The sequence below is a fragment of the Megascapheus bottae genome, chromosome X (genome assembly GCF_031878675.1).
Source record: "Megascapheus bottae isolate mThoBot1 chromosome X, mThoBot2.hap1, whole genome shotgun sequence".
Classification (NCBI taxonomy): domain Eukaryota; kingdom Metazoa; phylum Chordata; class Mammalia; order Rodentia; family Geomyidae; genus Megascapheus; species Megascapheus bottae.
The window spans coordinates 50,631,974-50,653,418 of record NC_143547.1 but is presented as its reverse complement, the minus strand read 5'-3'; the positions used below and the strand labels follow the sequence as shown (position 1 = coordinate 50,653,418).

Sequence of the window (21,445 nt, the reverse complement as noted above, 5' to 3'; positions counted from 1 at the left end):
ATTCATGGATTCCAAAGTCATCTGAAATTTCTTAGTAAGCAAATGAACAGAACCAAAATACTAAGCTCCAGATTTTTTTGCCAGTCCTAGGCCTTCAACTCAGGGCCTGAGCACTGTCCTTAGGCTTTCTCAAGGCTAGAGCTCTACCACTTGAGCCATAGCACCACTTCCGGCTTTTTTCTATGCATGTGATACCAAGGAATCAAACCCAGGTCTTCATGCATGCTAGGCAAGCACTCTAACACTAGGCCAAACTCTTGGCCCAAGCTCCAGATTTTTTAAAGCTTGGGATGGAGATGAAATGCAAGCCATGCTTCTGGCATTGGCTGTCCTTGGAGATGCTTGCAATGATATCATAGTGAAATATCTGGCACATTTTCTTCTTTTAGAGCTATGAAGGTTAGCATTTGCAAGCTTATCGTAGGTTTCATGTAAGTACCTCAAGAAACAATAGACCATTTGGAATGCAGTGAATGTGGAAATCAGTGACGATGAATGACATTCTTTTTTTCTGGAAATAGAATAAAATAGAACAAGCATTACAATCACACACCCACACAGTACACACACCTGTGTTTGAATCTTGGCAGCTGTGTGCTTGCTGGATAGCCTAAGGCAAATTATTTAACCTCTCTGAACTTAAATCATCTGCAAAATGAAGACATAAATACACTACTTTCATTACAAAATTATTAGGATGATTAAACACACACACACACACACACACACACACACACATAAGTGTATAAGGAACTAGCTGGCATACTGTAGAAATCCAAAATTTTGTCCATACCTTCACTGCTATATTATCGTAAACTTTATTTCTATCACCAACAACCTGAATAAAAGTTTTAGAAGAAATGTAGAATAAGGATATAAAAAGGGAAAGGACATCAGATTTCATTGAAAGAACTAAACAGTATAAACTTGATGTAAATTTAACAGAGACATTTTTTTTAATCTAAGGGAGAAAACTCGGGGTTTAGTATATTTGAAGACTCTTACACATTCTTTTTATGTCAAAGTCAAGGAAGACAAGCAGAGAAGAGTTGAGTACCCTAATAAAACAGCCACAGATGGTTAGATTATCAGCAGGCAGAATATGTTGTACTGTGCCATTGCAAGGTCCATATCTTACTTCATATATTCTTTTTTTTCTGGACATTAATGACTTCGTTTACTGTCTGGTAGGTGGACTATGTTTCCTGGCTCGCTGGCCCTCTGCTTTCAGAATGTTTAGCTTCCCACTACAAAGATTGTCAGGACACTCCATCTACTCTTGAAGCTGGGAGTCACCACTGGGAAGGAGGTAAGGAGACCTTGAAGCAGCTGGGCCATGCTGGCCCTAATCCCTCCAGCGGTGTCCACCCTGAGCATCGCCGCACTTGTAGAAGGTAGTCATTAGCTCGTCTGCAGAGCGGTCTGAAGCTGCATAAAGTAAGCATGAGGATGTTCACACTTGAGACACGGCTCTGCAGTAGAGTCAACATTCTCCCAGGCGGCTGCTCCCCCAAGGACATCATCTACTTCTTTCAACTTTGGATACCTTACGGGTAATGTTGTGTACGTAGGGACAAGTGTTGCAGCCGAAGCGGTGGCAACACTGTCCCTCCTCCACTATCAGCCTGTTCCCACAGCCAGGGCAGAAAAACAGCATCAATCCAAAGAGACAGCGAAGGCCAGGGGATACTCAGCTGTAGGGAGCACAGACCCCAGGCCCCGCCCATATATTCTTTTTCTATAACCAAAAGTTGATTTCCAGGCGCGGTGGCTCACATCTATAATCCTAGCTACTCAGGAGGCTGAGATCTGAGGATCAAGGTTCAAAACCAGACGGGGCACAAAAGGACCCAAGACTCATCTCCAATTAACCTCTAGAAAACGGGAAGTGGGGTTTGGTTCAAGGGTGGGGTGGTAGCTTTGAGCTGAAGAGCTCAGAGATTGCACCAAGACTGAGTTCAAGCCCCATCACCCACAAAAGAAAGTTTATTTCCTATTTCTTATATCACAGCCACAAATTTCCTAAAGTTATGAGAGATATTTATGCACAAAAGAGTATATATGTATAAATAGTCCTTTTCCATCTGCTTGTACCACATATGGTAGCCTACCATAGACTTTATTCTGCCTTTGGATGCTAGTATGTGACATATTTATTTATGCTCACAAGGTCTGTACAGTGAAGCCTCTGGAAATATCACAAAACATTCTTCTTCAAGATTTCTTTAATTTTTTTATTTATTTTTGTTAAGTAAACCTTGATTCTAGAATTACTACTAGAAACATAAAGGAAGAATAACAAAAGTAGCCTAATAATAAAGAAGGGATGATAGGACTGTATAAGATTCACTGGGCACATAAAGCTCCTGAGCGTCAGTGTGATTAGATCCGGACTGCCAGGACATTAAGAATAGAAGACACCATCTTGTACGGCAAGGGACAGCTATACTGTCCTTTACTCTGTCACCTTTTGGCTGTATTAACCAAAAGAATTATGTGAGTCTTGCTCAGAGGCCCTTGGTAGTACCTAAATAAATAAATAAAATATCACTTTGCCCTAGCATAGCCTTAAGTATGCTTTAGTTAACACTAAAGACATACCAAGAATTAATGAAGCAAACTAATTAGATAACTTCATATATTCTCACTCATCTTATTCATACATATTCTTATTCATTTCAGAAATGACCCCCTAAACCCTCATTAGTAGCTCTTAATTCTGATTAGGTTTCTAGTACCTAGTTTTTGTCCATTACCTGCCTTGAAATCTTCCCACATACCTTGCCTTTAAAGCACAAACTATGCTACTTCTGATTCTTCCTCTCTCCAGTTCTGCTGCCATTGAAGATAATGATTGTGAGCATGACACAAAAGCAAAAGATTTTCTTTGTCTTTCTAAATTTTACCTTAATCAGTGCTCACCATTAGGGTGAACATAAATGAACATCATTAAAAGATGAGGGGGGGCAAATTCTAATGAGATGACAGTGAAATTCATAAAGGGGAAATGTATGAAGGGAAATATGCTCTGAGGCTACACATGGTGACATATAACTGTAATCTCAGCTACTAGAAAAGCACAAGTAGGAGGAATGTAATGTGAGGCTAGTCTTGAACACAAGAAATGCAAGACCCCACCTGAAAAAAGGAGTAAAGGAAAAAGACTGAGGGTGTGGTTCAAGTGATTGAGCACATGCCCAGGATGCATGAAGCTCTCAGTTCAAACCACAGTGCCTTCAAGATACATTTGTATCTACATCTATATATCTATATTATCTATATTTCTGTACAAACCAAAGTCTTTTAGGTGTAGGAGTCTAAACTTGAGAGCTTTTTGGGAAGTGCTAGCAGGGGAACGAAGCCACTCTCATATCCTTGACTGAAGACCGGTCTTCCTCTATCAGGGATGATAGTCTTCTTCAAGCAAGCACACAGCTTCAGGAAGGATTCACAGGGAGCAGTGAGGAGGAAGACAACACCTGCCTAGCTAGCCAGATTAGCAAAATCAAGACTGAAGATCAGTGGGTCACCGGAATCAACTCTGATGATCACCAAGGTGACAGATGGCCCTTAGATCCAGCATAGCATTCTATAAGTTAGTTCTGCAAGATGAGCTTTGTACAGAAGCTCAGCTTGTCAGATTAACTTTGCTGGACAGTGGAAGCAGTATATAAACCTTGGTTTCCACAAAGCATGAAATGGAAAATTAAAGGAAGTAAATGAAGTTATTTTTGTATTGCTGAAAACACTCTTTTGCATAATAATGATTATTATTATGTTTAAGTAATTATACAAAGGAGTTGCTATTTAACAAAGAAGCTGATAAATACATCTTCATCAAAAGTTACCTCTTGAAACATTATTACCCATCTCTCCCCTACCCAATTCTTTCCTTGCTCTTAATTTTTTAGGATATACATTGGATTCTTGTCTGTATTTTCTTCCTCTTCTCCTCATTTGTCTACCCCTTTCTCTTTGACCTCACCCCTTTCCAGTACCTGCTTCCTGATATTTATTTTGCTGAATTTTGATTTTTGGTTTTCTAAGGAATTACATTGACGTCTCCATTGACTCCACCGTATTTCAGTAAACGCATCCGTATATAATTGAATACCACCAAACTTATTTGATTATGAGTTTGTATGCTAAATCTAGGTTCCATATATAAGGGAAAACATGGATCGTTTGTCTTTCTGGGGCTGACTTACTTCACTTAACATACTTTTTCCCCCAAATCTATCCATTTCCTTAAAAATGGTACAATATTATTCTTTCTAATGGATGACTAAAATTCCATTTCTCGTCCTATGCCTATAGTCTATAAACATCTTTCCAAAGGGTCCAAATAGAAAAAAAATGACTTCAAATCAAGTCTAAGAATTCTTAGAGTGTACCAGGAAAACAATAGGCTCATTCTCATGACTGATCTCAGGAAGGCTGACCCTCTATGAAATATTTCATATTAAATTATTGATGCTGTTGTCTCATTATTTTTTTATATGTATACCAGTTCTGGGGCTGGAACTCAGGGCCTGTGTACTGTTCCTAAGCTTCTTTTGCTCAAGGCTGACACTCTGCCACTTGAACCACAGTTCTATTTTTTTCACATTTTTATTATATTTAATAGAGGGGTTACAGTTATATTCGCCAGATAGAAGGTACATTATTTTACACACATAGATACCCCTTGTCATTTTTGTCCCCATTTCCCCCCCCACACACAGTTCCATTTTTACACTTTTAGCAGAGATTTTTTTTTTGGTAGTTCATTGGAGATATGAGTGTCATGAACTTTCCTGCCCTAGCTGGCTTTGAACCACAGTCCTCAGATTCCAAACTCCTGGGTAGCTACGACAACGGGCATGAACCAGCTTGTTTTTTTCCTAACCCAACAAATATATAAACTTTACTGGTAATCTTCCTCTATATATCTATTTTCTAGGAAAAAAGATTCATACAGTTATTGGCTTCATAGGAATATAATCAGTTATCATCCTATGTGCATACAGATAAAACACTACTTCAGTAAAACCTGAGTAACCACTATGATATGTGGTTTAATTTTTTTCTAAACACAGTAGTAAAAAAATCACCTTTCTAGATGTCAATCGCTGGATGAAACAGATTGATGTCCATCAACCTCCATTCACATCCATTAACCTCCCTAGCCAGTATATATTATACCAAGGAATTAAGCAGAAAACCAGCAAATAAAAGACATCACTGTGATGGTAGACAGAAAGGGAAGAAATCACTCGAACCAAGTATCCTTATGTAGTTTAAATTATTCATTTATACTAATGTCCACACATTTCTCCCTTTAGGCTTTAGCTCATGGCCACGAATGTTATATAGTTGAGGAACTGTATCTGTTTGATCTTGGTCTGCTCCAGTCAGTGGTTGGGAAGATAAACTTGATTTTTCCCCGCTATGGAGACAGAAAAATGTTGAAGACCAATAGTGGTAAGAAAAGTCAAAGGGTAATTGTTAGGTGAATACTACCTAAACAAAACACAATAGCTGGAAAAGAGTCTTGTTTCCATTTCTTATTATTCTTCAAAAGTATGTCTTTGTATTTAATTGCTTCATAATAGTTGTACCTATTTATGGGATGCAATGCAAAATCCCAATATGTGTATATAATTGTAACAATCATATTCAGACCAATTACTATATAGATCACCTCAATCATCTGCCACTTCTCTGTGTTGAAAATATTAAAAATAAAACCCTTGCTACTCTTAGGACTTTTATTACTTGTATGTATGCTTTGTTTTTACCATACCAAGTATTATCAGTGCTTTATGATAAAAAGCAGAGTGGAATAGAATTATTATATTATTGTTTATTTAAGTAAATGTGATTTGGAAGCTCTTAGATATGAAAACAAAAAATGAAATTTGAACTTATTGAAATGTGAGGATTGCCCAAAACATTAAAGTACCAACATTTGGGGAAAAAGTCATGAACATTATGCACGTAGGAACACTACCCATCCTGTGATTAGCACAGGACTCAGCATATGGTATGGATTTAATAATCATGCATTGTATATATTACTAGGATTTGAATGAATTTTTAAACAGTAAAGACTATGATTCAATCCATTTTACTTATTTATTTTTTCCAGTGCTGGGGCTTGAACTGAGGGCCTGGGCACTGTCCTTGAGCTTTCTCAAGGCTAGTGCTCTACTACTTGAGCCACAGCACCAATGGTGGCTTTTGCTATGTATGTGGTACCAAGGAATAGAATTCAGGGCTTCGTGCATGGTAAGTGAGCACTCTACCACCCTACTACTCTGTTATGCTCCAGTCCTCTTAATCCACTTTTATCCTGATCACTCAAGAGTTGGTTGTTTGTGAAATGAATACATTACAGAAACAGGTTAGTCCCTAATCTCCCTAATCTCTAATAAGATTCAGTAAGTACCTATATATGAGAAGAAAAATACCTCACTGAAGATTAGTCTTTTGTAGTAGTTTTTTCCAGTCCTGGGGCTTGAATTCAGGGCCTGAGCACTGTCCTTGGGTTTTCTCAAAGCCAGAGCTCTACCTCTTGAGCAACAGCACCACTTCCAGCTTTTTCTATGTATGTGGTACTGAGGAATATGTGCTTGCTAAGCAAGCACTCTACCACTAGGCCAAACTCTTGGCTGGTTTTGTAGTAGTTTTAGAGAATGATTTCAACTTTGTCATTTTTTTTTCAGGATATCTTTCAGCGATCGTTTAGAATGTCATATTAATATTAGAATCTTCTTGTTACTAAATTTGAAGTACACTCCTCATTCATATTTGGCAGAATTTGGTGTTATTGTTGTTGCTAGTAATGGAATTTGCTCTCTTTTGGCTTGATTACTCATGACTTGCGCTCTACCATTTTAGCAAGGCCTTCAATTCAGACTTCTGGCTGTTATTTTGGAAATGAAGTCTTATGGACATTTCTACCTGAGCTAGCTTCAAACGGAAATCCTGCAGGTTTCAGCCTTCAACGTAGATAGGATTGGGATTAGTCTATGTACTATCTCTGAATGGCCTCATCCAGTCTCAAGATTTCACTATGTTTGATTCCCATTTCCTGAATCCATATCTATTTCCAGAGATTCAATGGGTATAATACAACAGTTTGGGGATGTGCCTTGGATGCAACCTGTTTTAGGTTCCCCAAAAAGCCAGGGTGAGATGTAAGTGCCATCCAATTCAGAGGTCAGATGAGAAGAAGTCTCACACATTCATTTGGAAGTCTCATGTGCATATCAATTTCACCATATCCCAAATTGAATTCATGATCATTTCCTCCTCAGTGGATGATGCAATCAGGCATCTATTGGTGCATGAATCATTGGGTTCATCACTCATATTTAACAACCAGATCCTGTAGCAAAAGTGAAATGAAGGTATATGTCTACCCAATAACTCTATCTTATCTGAAGAATGGCTTACAATTATTGCATTCAATACCAATTGTCTCAGTTCACCTCAAGCATAATATTTACTATTATTTACTAAGTATCTATTGTGTACTCAATAAGGCATTGTATACTTTACATTGATGTCATTACTGACTCAGGACAACCACTTATAGACTATTTTTTCAAAGAAAGAAGGAAGGAAGGGAGGAAAGAAGGAAGGAAGGAAGGAAGGAAGGAAGGAAGGAAGGAAGGAAGGAAGGAAGGAAGGAAATGGAGCACAAAGAAGTGAAGCATTTTGTTTAGATCACACAGCTAGTTCAGTGTCCATATTATGTTTCAGATCCAGATTTATCTTATTTCAGAAAGTATATCCTGAATTTGACTTTGATTTTAACAAGTTTAAGTGTTCACTAGGTAGATGCTCTGACAAAACCCTTTAGCCCTCTGGGGAGCCAGTATGAGGAAAGATAATCAACACTTCATTACTGCCTTCTACTCATCTTGCCATTGAGCCACCACCCCATGGGTGCTTTCCAGTAGAGTGAAATTCTCCTTACAAAGTCCCTTCTCAAATTCAGATGCTAATTGATAGCTTCTTTAAGAGTTCCTAAAAGAAAAAGAAAAAAAACATGGGGGAGTAAATGCAGTGTCTCCTTACATTCCCCTTGCTACAAGACCCCAGTATCACATTTCAAATGTCTAAAGTATACTCCGTTGACAGAAAAACCTCTAACGTAGAGTAAGTTCTTTCTAGAAAGGATTTTGTTGGTCTTGCTGATTTGGCAATGCTGGCATTTGAACTAAGGGCCTCATGCTTCATAGGTGCACGAACTGCATCTCCAGCTTCTTTTTATGCTGATTGATTTTGAGTTATGAGCTGACATATTGCCCCTGGCCCACATCCTGCTGTGAAGGACAAGTGTAGATCACCTGGCCCAGGTTCAGATGAGAAGGAATAGCAACTTTTCCCTCCACTTTGCTTCAATCCCACATCTTCCCAGTTCAAATTTTACCAGTGGCTAGCACTGCAAGCCCAAGCCACCATATATATTAACAGGGATGATTTCATATAGTCCTTCTGAATTTGACAGTATTGGGTCTTGTGCGAAAGTGTGAACCACACTTTCAGCCTGAAAAGAATCTTGACAATGAACATAGGGAAATTTGAATCCCTGGAAAAAGGGACTTGTGGATTACTGTATTATACCTACAATCCTAGCTGAGATCTGAGGTTTGCAGTACACAAGCCCAAGAGACTCTTATTTTCAATTAACTAGCAAAAGGCTGGACATGAAGGTGTGGGTCAAGAGGTAAAGAGGCAGACATGAGCTGAAAAGATAAAGAAGAATGGATAAGAATGACAAAAGTGGTGACATGGATCAAGATGTAATGTACTCATAAAGTGGCATGTTGAATTGAAACCCATTTATACTAATACCTAAAAATAATTTTTGAAAATTTCATGAGTGTAAGGCTAGGGCACTGAGTTCAAGCCCAATTACTGACACACACGCGCATATGAAAAAAGAAAAGGAGACACAGAAAGAAAGAAATGAATGAAATTATACTATTTAAGGCCAAGATTTGTAGTGGAATTCAATGTTCTACATATCCATTTTTGTATAATTACCATGTTTGGGGTGAAGCCAGCTTACCTCTGACCATTAAATCTTCTTATGAAATAGATATTATTGTATGTTTTTACTTTCTAGCTGTACTGCAGAAAATGTGGGTGATTTGCCAATACCTACAAAACTACTAAGTGAAAAAGTTGAGGTTTGAACTCACATCATTCTGATTCCAATACGCTTTCTCTTCCTACTGTGCTTGGCTGCCTCTCACCATGGAGTGAATTACGCAGTGAAACTGCTTAGCAAACAGTACTTTTGCAAACCAAGGAATCTACTCTGGCTGTTGTTTCACCAAGAAGGAAAGTGATTGTCCCCATCTGCAACCCAGCAAAAACACCCTTTGTGCTGAATGCTTCCTTTCACCAGATCAATAAAGCCCCCTCTCATAAGCTATTGCCTGGGCCTGGGAAATGCTTTTCAGAGAATATATTTCTCACTACAACAGCATTCCTTATGGAAGGATCTGTTATATAGGTGAGCAGTGCCTATAACTTGTCCAACAAGAAAGCGCATACACTACTGACAGTTTGTGATACAAATTCCACAAGCTAAAGACAACATTTTCAGGGGACTTTGGAAATACTTCTTAGTTATTTTATTTGTGGAGACAAGGCAAGAGGATGACAGAGGAGTTGAGAGAATATGCACGCTTTTCTTTCCTTTCACAGTTTGTTTCTCCCGTTCTTGTACCTATGTGAGACTAAACTAACTTTGTCCACTTGAATGGGAGGAAGGAGTATAGCACCACAATTACAACTGTAGAGATACGTGCTTCTCATGAAGCACAAATTTGCAGTTCTTTTTATTTGTTTCTCCTTGAGGCAAACAATGGGTAAAAACAAGACAAACATGAGCTATTGACAAAGGGGGAGGTGGAATTCAGGAACCAACTTTGGACAGAGTGAGGCAATTGTTGTTTTTTTATAAGCATTGTGGTAGTTTATGAAGGCCAGAATGCATGGTTCATAAATTTGCTTTAGGAAAATGCTTAACTCATGGAGACCCAGTCCTGAGTATTCTCCCCATTCTTTCCTCCTTCACACTCCATCTGCACCGTGGTGTTAAGAAACTACAGCCAACTCCCATCCAAGCATATACATTCACTGACAATTTGGATTGTCAGTAGTCACTTAAAGTTAATTGTCACTGACAATTTGGATTGCTGAACTAGTAGTCCTATCTCAAGCTGGAGGAACCTAGAAGTATTCTTTCCTTTGTGAAAGATGCTTTCCAATAGCCCCAAGGTCAGAGGGAGGGCAAGTTCATATTTCATGGGCTTTGCCTGCCATCTGAATGACAGCTTTACTAGTTGGCCTATTCTAGGACACTGCCAAAACCGCCCAAGTCCTAGGACAAAAAAAAGGAGAGTTCTTTATAGTTTGTGGTTCACAACATGAACTTTCCCATTCATTCTTTCATACAACAAGTATACAATGAGCATTCGCTATTTGCTACATGAATGATGGCACAGAAGTAAATATGTTCTATAGGACAGGCAGAAGAAATACAAACCAACACAATGTGACAAATAGAATATTAAGCTATATTCAAGGTGCTACTTACTCAGCAAAGAGTAAGAAGAGAAACACATAGGTCAATAAGAAAGATTAAGAGAAAGGGGCATAAGAACTTTGATTTAAATGATAATTATAAATACCAAATAACTGATATATAGTTAGCATTTTACTGAAAGGATACTTTTGAAAAACCAAGCTGGGGAGTCTGTTTTCTGTTACTATAATAAAATACCTAAAGCTGAATACTTGCCAGGCTGAAAAAGTGTCACGAATCAGAATGTATCAAGTATCACATGTTTCCTCTCGCATAAGGATCCCAACCTAAAAGAAAGGACATGAATGGCCAGGCGCTGGTGGCTCATGCCTATTATCCTAGCTACTCAGGAAGCTGAGATCTTAGGATGGCAGGTCAAAGCCAGCCTGGGCACGAAAGTCCATGAGACTCTCATCTCCAATTAACCACCAGAAAATCAGAAGTGGCGCTGTGGCTCCACATGATAGAGCGGTAACCTTGAGCTAAAGAGCTCAGGGAGTAGCACCCAGACTCAGATTTCAAGCCCTACAAAAAGAAAGGGAGGGAGGGAGGGAGGGAGGGAGAGAGAGAGAGAGAGAGAGAGAGAGAGAGAGAGAGGGAGGGAGGGAGGGAGGGAGGGAGGGAGGGAGGGAGGGAGGGAGGGAGAGGGAGGGAGGGAGGGAGGGAGAGGGAGGGAGGGAGGGAGGGAGGGAGGGAGAGGGAGGGAGGGAGGGAGGGAGGGAGAGGGAGGGAGAGGGAGGGAGAGAGGAGGAAAGAAGGAAGCAAAAGAAAAAAAGAGAAAGAAAGACAAGAAAGGAAGGAAGAAGGAATTAAAAAGAAAGAGAGAGAAAGACAGGGAAGGAAGGAAGGAAGGAAGGAAGGAAGGAAGGAAGGAAGGAAGGAAGGAAGGAAGGAAGGAAGGAAGGGAGGGAGGGAGGGAGGGAGGGAGGGAGGGAGGGAGGGAGGGAGGAAGGAAAAGAAAGAGAAAGAAAGAAAGAAAGAAAAGAAAAGAAAAGAAAAGAAAAGAAAAGGAAATTAATGTAAACAGGGTACTATTTGCAATGAGAACTCATGGGAGGGGTTAGGGCAAAAGGAGAGAGAGTGATGAGGGAAAGTATTTTATATGCATTTATAAAAACAAAACAAGGAAATCCATCAAACTTGTAAAAACAAAAGAGGGGATAAGGAAGCAATGAGGGATTGAATTTGATCAAAGCATATTATTATATGCATGTATGAACATATCACAATGAAACCTCCTTGTACAATTAGTACGAACTCATGAAAAAGAAAAAGAATTATTTAACTCACAATTTGGGGGGGGCTGAAAGTGCATACAAGATAACTAGCTCTGAGGAACATCTCCTTGTGTCATGTCAGGGCACAATTTCTTGTTGAGATAAACAACTCAATAAAGAGGAAGGGGCCAGTTTCCCCAAATTAATAACTGTCTAATGAGAAATAGTTCAGGATCTCAGGAAAGTGACTTTAATCCTTTCCAAGGGAGCATTCCTGATGACCTCCTACTAGGTTCTTCCTTTTAAAGATTCCACCACCTCAACACTGCCACACTGAGGACAAAGTCTCCAGTGCACAAGACATTGACAACCACAGATCAGAACAGGAGAGGTTCCATTCTATTCTTGATTTCCACCTAACAGTTCCTACACAACTTCATTCAGTGTTATGTCAGTTTATCTAGAAAGCCACAGTTCACATTATAATAACTCAACCCTCACCCCATTCTTTCATAAAACAGGAAGTTATAACACCTATTGTTTGTGTTCATCCAGTGGCTAAAGCTGTACTACTACTTGTAACCACCATCTTCTAACATTACTACTTGCTCATACACGTATACTTTAAAAAGTATACATGTACCCACACAAAGACTTATATACAGCTATAATATATCATGTGTAACTAAATAAGCATATCCATGTACTATACAAAAACACTTGCAGACACACATAAGTTCATATAGATACACAAATTTGCAAATAAAGTCATGTAGAGAAACAAAATTAACAGTAAAGACTTAACAGAATTCTTGATTTGGGGCTTAGAAAGTTAGTTGTTAAATACTGGCTAGAGATTTTTTTTAATCAATCAAAAACAGAAACAGCTACATCCATAAAAACAGGTTTTGTGCTTTTGAACTCAATAACTTCACAAAAGTATTAATTTCATTGCTTTTTAACTCACAATTTGCTAATTCAATAAAGATGGCCATTTTTATTTAGTCTTAATTGTGCCCTGTTTTTCAACTTAGTGAGAGGATTTCTTTTTCATTTACCCACTTTTTCCACTACAGCCTCAGACCCAACTTGCTGTCTAGCAAAAGCATGCCATTTGTCACAGGAGGGGAGCAGGAAAGACAGAATGAACAGTTCATTGAAATCCATCTCAGTTTGGGAGAACAGCTAATCCTAAGGCATGCTCTGCTTTAGGGGGAGGCACGTCAAGCACTCCTTATATTAAAGCTTAAACATAAAGCCAAAAATAAAACCCAGAAAACTGAAAAAAAAACAGCAAAGCTGTAGTCAGAAATATCTGCAATTGTTTAAGAATAAATGGTTGAATTAACAGTGGAGTAAAAAAAAAATCTTCAAAATAACCAGAATCATGACTCTTCATCTTTTTGCTTTTGAAATGACTCTAGAAGCAAAATTGGGAGACAGGTCAGAAAATACATAATTCATGGCCAGTATTGAAGGTCCAGGCACCATCACCAGTCTGCAGAGACAGCCAATGCAGAAGAGAAAATTCCCCAAACACATCCAACCCTGTTTCATCTGTCCCTCAAGCTCTGGCCAGCTCACAACTCACCTTTGTTATGAAACAAGCAACTATACATTTTCCATATAAATTTCAAGTAGCCACTGCTCATTTCCATTCCATCCTTCAAATCCAGCCATCCTAGTACCTCTGAGGTTAGCTGACCAGCAGCCGAGACGAGACATTTTCTCTATGAATGCATAATTGGGCATTGATGAACAAACAGGCACTCACTCAGTCTACCTGACCTAGCGGGGGGAAAAGTCTCTGACCATCATCCCAGATGTCCATGTCGGTCAACACAATCTCCATATAATTTATAAGGTATTAAATATCAAAAATAATGGATCTTTTCAGTTAGCATCTTGGCAGATGATGATAGCAGTACATTTTATTTGAGAAGCCAGCACAGACTTCTCCCAGTAAAACTGCAAACAGAACACTGTGAACATTGGCCCCAGATCCTCCTAGAAAAAGGCTACCATTATGCTCCATTACAGTTCAAGCTATGTATGCACCTCCTGGATGGCCTCCAATCACATAGCGCTTTTCCCTCCCTTCTTGCTCACTTGGACTTTTTTCTTCCTTCTTCTTTAGTAAAAACATGTTCTCTCAATGGCTAGACAGTGGTTTCTAGTAAAGAAATAGCCTGCAAATCAACCAAGGGAATGTATGCTGAAACGAATGGGAGGGCTTTCAGAATCACTAGTAACAAGATAGTTCTTTGTAGTGAACTTTATGTGTTATGTGACATGCCTTATGGACTGAAAGCTCCAGTGTACTGTGTGACTCAAAGTGCCAGCAAGTGCCTGAGAGGACAAATTAAGCGAGGGGAAACTGCAAATGGAAAAGTGAAGTTATTTCTTTGCGAACTAGGCATTCTCGAAAAGTTTTAAGTATACTCAGCATTTATATTCTTACTTTGAGTTCTTCTTGCAATGTTTGACTACATAGGAACCTTTTTATTCCAAAAAAGGTAGGATATTTTATACACACACACACACACACACACACTCAAACACACACACACACACACACACACGCACATAGCAATACACATATTACAGTTTAATCAGCTTAGCCCTCACTATTGCTCTGCCTTTCCTTGTTAGCCTTACCCTCTCTGTTTTCAGCATCTCAGTGAAATGCCTTTGTACTAGGAATATATACTAATAAAGCTTTTTAGAAAAAGAAAAACATGGGAAAACTAAGATAATATAAGCAAAATGGGCTTTCTAAGAAATTATTTTGCCAACTTTATTCTAAAATGAAAACGTATAATTCCTCTTTTAATTTAGGTTTGCATGAAAATCATCAGCATAGAACAAGGAGAAAATATGTTTCACCTTGAAGGAAAGAGAAGGATCAGAGGTGTACTGAGAGATAACAGTAGCGTATACAGCACGATGTTCACTGGGTGCCTATAACTGTCTTCATCCTAGCTATTCAGGAGGCTGAGATCTGAGGATTATGGTTAAGTTCTAGTCCGGGGGGAAAAAATCTGTAAGACACTTACCTACAGGAAATCAGCACAGAGCCAAAAGTGGAACTGTGGACCAGGTAGTAAAGGACTAGCTTTGTGCAAAACAGCAAAAATGAAAAGAAATGCTCGAAGACAGCACTCAGCCCCTCACTAGCAGCACATGCACGCGCACGTGCACACACACCCACACAACACACACACACACACACATACCTCACTATTAACTCATATTGATTATTTGAAAAGGTATATTATTATTATTATTATTATTATTATTATTGAAACTCTTCCTGTCCTCATATAGAAGAGCTAGTAGGTAACCATTTTGGAAAACATTTTCAGAAGGAAATTGAAAGGCTCCTATAGTCCTCTTTTTCACACCGATGACTTACAGCCCACCACTAAAATGTGTTCCTTCTGGATGTGGTGTTTCTCCCATGTAATCCCATGACTAAAGAAATGGAGGCAGTAGGACCACAACCTAAAGTTCAGCCTGGCTTACAGAGTAACACCTTGTCTCAAAAACATCAGTTTCTTAAGACTTAATAGTCAGGGAAAGATACAGTGGAACTACTTGAGAACGTAAGCTCAATTGCTATGTTGAATATTAACTCCTTTATAAAACTACTTAAAGATAACAGCAAAAAAACATATTTTTGATGTCTCACACTTATAATCCTAGTTACTCAGGTGCTGAGATTTGAGGATTGTAGTTCAAATTTATCCTGGGCAGGAGCCTGTGAGACCCTCATCTCCAATTAACCACCAAAATGCCAGAAATGGATTTCTGACTTAAGTCGCAGAGTAGCCCGGAGCAAAAAAGCTCAGAGCTAGCATTCAGGCCCTGAGTTCAAGCCCAATACCTGCACCAAAATACTACTACTACTACTACTACTACTAATAATAATAATAATAATAATAATAATAAACATAGCATTTGTTACAGACTACCCCTTACTAACCTAAGACTATTCTGAAATATTTCAGCATGTGAGCCTCAATTTTCTCATGTATAGACAGTAGCCAGTAATAAATCTTTCTTTTTCTTTGTTGGAAAGCAATGAAATGATTTCTATAATAGCTGACAGTGAGTACTCCATCTGTAAACACCAGTATTTAAAATTACTGTTACCCTGGTGCCAGTGGCTCATACCCATAGTTCTGTTTTCAGGAGGCTGAGATCAAAGAATCACAGTTCAAAGCATTCCCAGGCAGGGAAATCCATGAGACTGTTACCTCCAGTTAACCACCAAAAGTGGGCAAAAGTGGAGTTATGACTCAAGTGGTACAGAACTGACCTAGAGCAAAAAATTTCATCGATAATTCCTAGGCCTTGAGTTACATGCCCTGCCCCAAAAGTACTGTTATAGCTTGGCACTGGTAGCTAATGCCTGTGATCCTAGATACTCTGGAGGGTGAGATCTGATGGACAAAACTATGAGACTCTTATTTCTACTTAACCATCAAAATGCCAGAACTGAAGATGTAGCTAGAGTAGTACAGCATCTGCTGTAAGCAGCAAAAGCTCAGGAACAGGATCCAGGCTTTGAGTTCAGGCTCCAGGAAAGGTACATATAAGAAAAAATACTGTTCTCAGTAGGAATGAAGTTGTAGTGCCAGTGTCAGAGCTAGCAGGCTCTTAGATATCACTGAATACAAATTGTTCATTTCACTACTACAGGAACTCAGGCACAAAATGTAGAGGGGACTGGGTGTTGATAGAGAATACCTGTCATACCAGTTATGTGGGAAAAAATAAATAGGTGGATCATAGTACAGGATGGCCAGGGCATAAAGAAAACTGGATCCTGTAAATAATCAACAGAATAACAGCTAGTGAAATGATGAAAGTGGTCAAGTGTCTGCCTAACAAGTACCACAAAAAAGTAGAATGGGAGGATTTATCACAGCTAATACAGTGAGTAGGAGAAGTGACTGTGAAAACCAGATTTGAGATAGGTGCTGATGGTTCACACATGGTAATCCAAGCTATGGAAGGAGGCTGATAGCTGAGAATTGCAGTCTAAATTCAACTAGAAAAATACAAATAAAATAAAATAAATCCAACCTGGACAAGATAGTCCATGAGAGTCTTATCTCAATTTAATTACCAAAAAGTCAGAAGTGGAGATATGATTCAGGTGGTACAGTACCAGCCTAGAACAGAGAAAGCTAGAGAAAGCCTAGGCCCTGAATTCAAGCCCCAGTAAGGACATGGGAAGAATGAAGGGAGGCAAAAGAGAGAGGGGGGGAAAAGGAGAAAGAGAGAGAGAGAGAGAGAAAAGGAAGGAAGGAAGGAAAGAAGAGGAAAAATACAAAAAAATTGGACAGCCTACACCTCTATACAGCAGAGTTAGCATTCAGGTCTTCCTCTGGGAGCATATAATACTGAAAGAAAAAGTGTTGGGAAAAGGAGAGTGAGAAGAGAAAGGCAGAGGTAGGAAGAAGGGAGAAGGAACAGGTAAAAAGAAAGAGAAAGAGAGGGAGGGAGAAGGACAAGGGATGGGAGAGAGATAAAAGAGGCAAACAGATATGGAGATTGAGAGAGGTGGCATGAAGAAAGGAGATGCCTGTTTCAAGAGAAAATGCTGTGCTGTGCTGTGCTATGCTGTGAGAAAGAGGAAGCTGAAGAAAGAGGAAGCCGGGGAAAGGATCTGTTCAGCTAGCCTGGGTTTTCATTATCCTTTGAGGTCTCTGTGGCTTAAACACAAATGGATTATAGACAATGGTAGAGACTAAGCATGGATTTTTGGGCAATAGAAAATCAGGGCTTTGGGACATATTGTAAAACAAGCTTTAGATTATATAATATTGAAAAATAAGAACTTTCTTGTACTTTGTTACATGCATGAATAAAGTTAGCCTTCATTATCATTTTCAATAATTATTAAGGCATGAGAGTTTCTCTTTTCAATGTTTATTACTCTGTTGTGTGTGTGTGTGTGTGTGTGTGTGCAGGCACAACTGTGTGCACATGTTCGGGCACGCACACACAGGTGCACCAGTACTAGGACATAAACTCAAGGCCTGGGTGCTGTCTCTTAGTTTTTTAGCTCAAGACTGATGCTCTGTCACTTGAGGCACGGCTATACTTCCAGTTCTTTGCTGATTAATTGGTGATAATAGTCTCTCCTAGGTTTGTCTGACCAGGCTGGCTTTCCACTACAATCCTCAGATCTCAGCCTCCTCAGTAGTCAAGATTGCAGGCAAGAGCCACCAGTGCCCCTCTAGCTATTTATGACATTTTAACCTTAACCCACTCTTGTTGTAGCTGTGAAATTTGGTTTCACACATATTTTCATTCATGTTTCTGGTTTTATTCTGGAATATTTCTTATCACCTTTTTTTTTTTTCTGTCGGTCATGGGACTTGAATTCTGAGTCTGGGTACTGTCCCTGAGCTCTTCAGCTCAAGGCTACCACCCTACCCCTTGAGCTACAGCACCACTTCCGGTTTTCTAGAGGTTAATTGGAGTCTCAGGTCCTTTTGTGCAGGGGCTGGCTTTGAACCTCAGTCCTCAGATCTCAGCCTCCTGAGTAGGTAGCTAGGATTACAGGCTAGAGCCACCGCGCCCAGTTTCTAGCCACCTTTTTTCTTTTCTTTTTTTCTTTTCTTTCTTTTTTTTTTTTTTGGTGTCAGTCCTGGACTTGAGCTCAGGGCCTGAGCACTGTCCTTGGACTTTCTCAAGGCTAGAGCTCTACCACTTGAGCCTCAGCACCACTTCCAGCTTTTTTCTATGTGTGTGGTACTGAGGAATCAAACCCAGGTCTTTATGCATGCTAGGCAAGCACTTTAACCACTAGGCCAAACACCCAGCCCCTAGTCACCTTATTTTAAAAATTCATTGTTGAACTTTTTTTGTTTACCTCAAAATATATACTTAAAACACCAAAGTTTTTTTTTTAATCTGATGTCACAACTGTATCTTCAATACCTAGAAAAGTATGTAGCACATGGTTATTATTTAAGAAACTAAATAAGTAAATGAATTGCATGTGTCCCAAAATTTCCATAGCCAACCTGTCTCTGTGGAACCTCTCAGAATCTCAATTGAGAAAAATACTCTATAGATTAAGCCTTATGAACATCAACTTCTACAAAGAAAGTATTATCATTTGAATTGTTTTTTGAGATACAGAGAACGTGAAGAGAAGAAAGCTTATGCTGGGCTTGCATTGGATTATTTGAGGGCTCTTTGCAATCAGCTTTCAATGTATAAGGGTAGAATTACTACATTATAAATCGGACAGAAAGCCGGTTCCCAGAGTCACAGAAATCTCTCCAATCTGAGAGCCGACCGACCTCCTCTCACTGCCACACTTTCTACATCCTACTGGACCCACTTCTATCAGTTCCTGATCTCACTAGTATAGTAGATACTTGAGCAGAAGAGCTTCCTTTACCCACCTTCAGAGAGTTAATCAAATCTGAAGACTGCTGAGTTTTCGTCTCACTCACCTATACTTTAACTTCCTTATTGAAACAAACTGCTTGACATTTTAGCAATCATTTCCCCAAGACCAACCATCAGACTCAGGACATTTGGCTAAAAAAAAAATCCAAACATCTATGAAATGAGAATACCTCTGCCTAGTCACTGAGGAGAGTTTTCATAAAGAAGTATGTCTAGAAAAAGACAATGCATGGTTTGGATTTCCTGGTGTGTGAGGTTTAACCACACTTCTTTGTCACAAAGATGAACAAGAGCACCATATGTAAAAATAAAAAGCTCTAATAATATCTATGAAGTAGTGCATAAATTCAGTCCCCTAGATTTGTTTTGTTTTGACCTCCCTGAAGTTCTAGGTATTATATATTTATGTATTATATATTACAACGGTTTATGTATTACGTTTTGCAGGCAGAAACAGTGTTTGTGTACAGGAGATGTTGGAAGGTATAAAGGTCCCAGGGGTGGGGGAAATCAGGTAGAGAGCATGAGTTTTGTGAAACCATACAAGAAAGCGAAGAGTTTGGAGTGCAGAGAAAAGATGGGGGGGGCGGGAAACAGCTAAGAATTTACACCAGATTGCACACATTTTCTTGAATGCAGTGCCTCTCATGATCCTCAGTGAGGAGAAAAAAACTTGAAAAGCTTGCTCCAGTTGAGTCTCCCTTTGCCCATGAAGATACCTTGTCCACCAATGGGGATATAATACGTTGCAATCACCAAACATTTTGTTGATCCCGGATATTGAATTGCCCGCCACTCCCCCATTTGTTACAACATAATTAAATTTCCCAGTGTTGTATAGTTTATGTTTATATTCATAAAGCATCTTGGTTCATAAGAAAGACAGACAGAAGCAGAGACAGAGAGATGGAGAGATGGAGAAATAAGGAAGTTTACAGTGCGGAGTCCCTGCCATATGATGAGGCTAGGGAGGCTCAAAAGATGATCGACTATTTCTTGGGATAGTCAGGTCTCCTTTCTTCATATAGACATTTGAATTCATAGGTTTCTAGGATGCAACGCCAACAGAAGGAATAAAAGTGATGAGAAGAGGGGAGGGATTGATCATTTACCACTTAGTGTGTGTCTATTCAACTTGTCACTGTATTGACAAAGGCTTATGTATTATGTTTTGCCAGGTGGAAGCAGTCTTTGTGTAGGGTCGATGCCATGAGGCTGGGGGGGATGGTAATAGACATCCCAAGGGAAAAAAATCAGGTAAGGGACATGAATCTTGCAAAACCATACAAAATTGCAGGAGTTTGCAGTGCAGAGCAAAAGGTTATAGAAAACAGACCGTAATGCCACTTGCCACATAGTTTCTGAGGACCTGGCTTGGAAGGTCATTAACAGAAAGGTTCCTCTAATATTAGTTGTACTTAGGGCTGACCTTGATGGCTATGTCAGAAAAGGTACTGTTTGCTGTCATCTCATGGAGAATCAATGCATATAAAGTTGAGATCTTGCTGTTGCTTTCCTGAAGAATTAGATGCCTGTGCACAATCACCCAGGAATTCCCTGGGTTGCTGTTACCTTAGTTTTACTTTAGTTACTGTATTTACTGATGTATCAGCCTCCTAATTACTACTCACATATTGTTGTTTATCTCCACCTGCTCCATGCTGACAGAGGATGTGTTGAGATATTCTACCAAATCCTAAGAAAATCACACTCAAATTTAGCATGACTACAAATCCCAAGTACAATCCCTTGTTATGAATTGAGGGTTGGCTACGGAAAAATATATGGATTCCAAAATCTAGATGCTCAAGTCTTTTTTTTTGCCAGTCCTGGGCTTGAGCTCAGGGCCTGAGCACTGTCCTTGGACTTTCTCAAGGCTAGAGCTCTACCACTTGAGCCTCAGCACCACTTCGCCTTTTTTTTTTTGTGTATGTATGTGGTACCGAGTAATCAAACCTAGGCCTTTGTGCATGCTAGGCAAGCACTCAACCACCAGGCCAAACTCCTGGCCCGATGCTCAAGTCTCTTTCAAGTCTTTTATATGACGCAGCTTAATATTTGCATATGATGCATGGACATCTCAAAGTCTTTAATAAATCACCTCTACATTACTTAGTAAATGCTACATAGTTATGCTGTATTGTTTAGGGAATAAGAAAAATGTGTGAGGGCCAAGAGTTTGGCCTAGTGGTAGAGTACT

General features: G+C 39.4%; 1 pseudogene; it reads right to left on the bottom strand.

The window, feature by feature from the left end:
• Positions 1–1,345: 1,345 nt before the first annotated feature.
• On the bottom strand, positions 1,346–1,657 carry LOC150041072 (DNA-directed RNA polymerase III subunit RPC10 pseudogene; annotated as a pseudogene).
• Between the last annotated feature and the right edge of the window lie 19,788 nt (positions 1,658–21,445).